Source organism: Anomaloglossus baeobatrachus, chromosome 7 (genome assembly GCF_048569485.1).
Source record: "Anomaloglossus baeobatrachus isolate aAnoBae1 chromosome 7, aAnoBae1.hap1, whole genome shotgun sequence".
NCBI classification, from domain to species: Eukaryota; Metazoa; Chordata; class Amphibia; order Anura; family Aromobatidae; genus Anomaloglossus; species Anomaloglossus baeobatrachus.
The window spans coordinates 280837389-280840391 of NC_134359.1; positions in this window are offsets into that span (position 1 = coordinate 280837389).

The window sequence follows — 3003 nt, forward strand, 5'->3', positions numbered from 1 at the left end:
CGCATGCGCAGATGGAGCTCTTGGCTTAACATCTCATCTGGACACATGCCGCCTCCGGCCCATTGATCTCCCAGCAGTGGACTTAAGGAAAATGGTGCTCGGAGGTAGCGTATGTGCAGATGAGATTTCAGATTCTCATTGAGCTGAGAGCTCAATCTGTGCATGCGCCAACTTCAGAAATACGACTGCCGACGTTCCAGGCGAGTATGCTCCCTCATGAAGCAGAGCAATCACCTGGAACAAGGAGCAACTGGGAAAGCCCCTCCCAGCACCAGCGTAGGACCCAATGCTGAGAAACAACTCATCCACAGGAGCTCAAGACAATCTGCAGAGCATCTAAACCTGCAAAACGCTCTGGGCAACGGAACAGGCAAGTACTGGCTCTGCAGAAGAGCATGGCAGAACATAAAGCACAAGATGCTCTGCATATCGGAACTGTGATACCTGGACTCTCTATACTACCAGTGAGTACTGGGTGCAGAATTGTGTATTCCATGAGGTTCAGCTTTATACTCCCTGACTCCTGCTTGTAAGAGCTGACAGGGAGAAACCTATCTCAAGCAGGAGGCAGAGGAAAGACTCTGAAGCTTCATAGAACTACACTAGCACTCTGTTATGTGGCAAATATATTACATAGGATACACAGACTCTGAAGCTTCATAAAACTACACTAGCACTCTGTTATGTGGCAATACACTGAGACTCTGCAGAATACATAGCATAGGATACAATGAGATGCCTATCCTGTCCACAAATAACCAGAAGCTAATCATTATCCAGCAAACATATGTTGATTGATAAAAGTGAAAATAGGAAGATTTTAGGAACCTCATTGCCCTAAACAAGAAAAGATGAACATTTTGAGCATTTTCAGTTGATTATTTGTTGTGAACAATCACAAATAAACCCAAGGACAATCAAGACAACTAAGAATAAAAATATGGGTTCTCATTGCATTACCCACCTGGAAATAATGCAGCCCATCTTTCTGCGTGTCCTTTCAGGAACATTAAGCACAATTTGCTAATGTAATCCATTATTAGTCTGCTCACAGAATGGCCGCCTAACACCACATTAAATACCGAGCCTCACATTTTCCTTTGTATTGTATATGCCAGCATTATTTATGGACACAATAAGATGAATGTCCATGAATGAAATGTTGTTATGGGGAATATATTAAATATGTGCATTACTCAGAATCTCGTCGCTAGCTGTACGGACTATTCACATGAGAGATGTTAGCCGGGTTCATTTTTATGTGCAGAAAGACTTCGCACATTGATTCCCCCACGCTGTTAAAATGTGGAAAATAGCTGGAATGGCGGAAGAAATGTGCATGACAGACAAACACCTGGAAGAATACGAGCAGAGTGAGATGCTGAAGGGGAGTGAGGACAGATTCGCGAGGGGGATGAGACAATAATTCATCGCGTTATCATCAGCTGCACACCTGGGTGTTGTAAAAGCTAATGGTTGAGTTGGGGGGGGGGGAGGCAATATCATAAAAAGCTGTATAATAAATGTCTCGTCACACCGATGTGCTCCACACAATGGATTTCTAATGCAGTCGGGATGAGAGGCAAATTTATAATGTGTGTATAAATGCTTGTGCAGTAAAGCACACATCTGCTGTAAAATAGCGCCGCATGGTGGCCCCATGATTAGCCTCCTCACTAAAATGGGGTGCTAAAGGCTAAATCTGCGTTGTAGTCTACTCTGGCTGCTGTAGCTTAAAAACTTCCCCTAAAATGACCCAATGGAGGGTAACCGGTGGCCCAGGAGCTGCTTATGGCCTTCAGGTGTTCACCCTGTGGCCCCAGGATCCCCATTTCCTGCTGTGCCCAACTACATTGCTCTGTGTTACACAAGGAACCTGAGAACTGGCAATGTATCGGACTTGTTGTCCAGGCACCTCCCTTAAGAGGCAGATGCCTTAAATACCTGCAACTTCTCAGCTGACCAGAGAGGCACTTCCGGGTCAGGGTATGGTGGCTCTTTAATGAAAGTGTTGTGTCCACGTGTGCAGCTTTTGGGCAGAACAAGGAAGCTTGTGAGGTGCACACAGACTTAGAGAGAGCAGCATGGACCGGGGATGGCTGCCGGAAGTGTTTTCTCTGGCTGGTCTCCCCGAGATCAGTGATTGTTTTGTCTTGTTGGTCTACTAGGCATTGCTCCCACCTAGCCAGAATCCTACTCCACACTGGTGAGGGGCAAAACTCTGAAACAGCTGTCTGTGAATGGATACCTGGCCTTGGTATTTCCCTTGTCATATCTTTAAACTCGTCAAAGAGTTGGATATTGACTAAAAGGGCCACTTAATATGGTGGTTATGGTGGTCTCCTTAAAAAGAGCCACTCCTTGGCTAGGTCCTTCCCGGAGGGATATCTGGCTATTTTCTGTGTCGAGACTCCTAACAGAGGCTCCACTGACCTTTTTTGATTTGCATACTTCCAAGGGGGCAATGCACCTAGGATTTCACTGTGTTGAGCGCCTCTGATGGCTGCCGGCAGTGTTTTCTCTGACTGGTCTCCCCGAGATCAGAGATTGTTTTGTCTTGCTGGACCGGGGAAGGGGCAGCCACCGCAGGACGTCTGGGCAGGTGAAGGAACGACGACCCTGCCGGGGGAGGGGGACAGGACAGTGGGGGGGCGCCGGTATGGGCATTACAATGGGCAAGGTTTTAAAGATTTTTTTACATTATTGTTCTTCAGAAGCACATCGCTCTCCTGCTTCACAGCTTCGTGTGGGAAGGTGCCTTCCTCTTGATTGACAGTTTGGGCCGACACGGGTGAGCCGCTGGTCGCTATTTTGCATTCTTCACTGCACATGGGATGTGGTGAGTGTGGCCCCCATTGTGTTATATCGGTAGACCACCACTGTGCCAAGAAACTTGCTGAAACTACCAACTAATCAGGCTACGGATCAAGAAAAACGTTTTTCTTTCTTCTCTGACTTGTATTTTGAAAGCACAAGGTGAACCCAGTGTGAATGCCTGAGGTT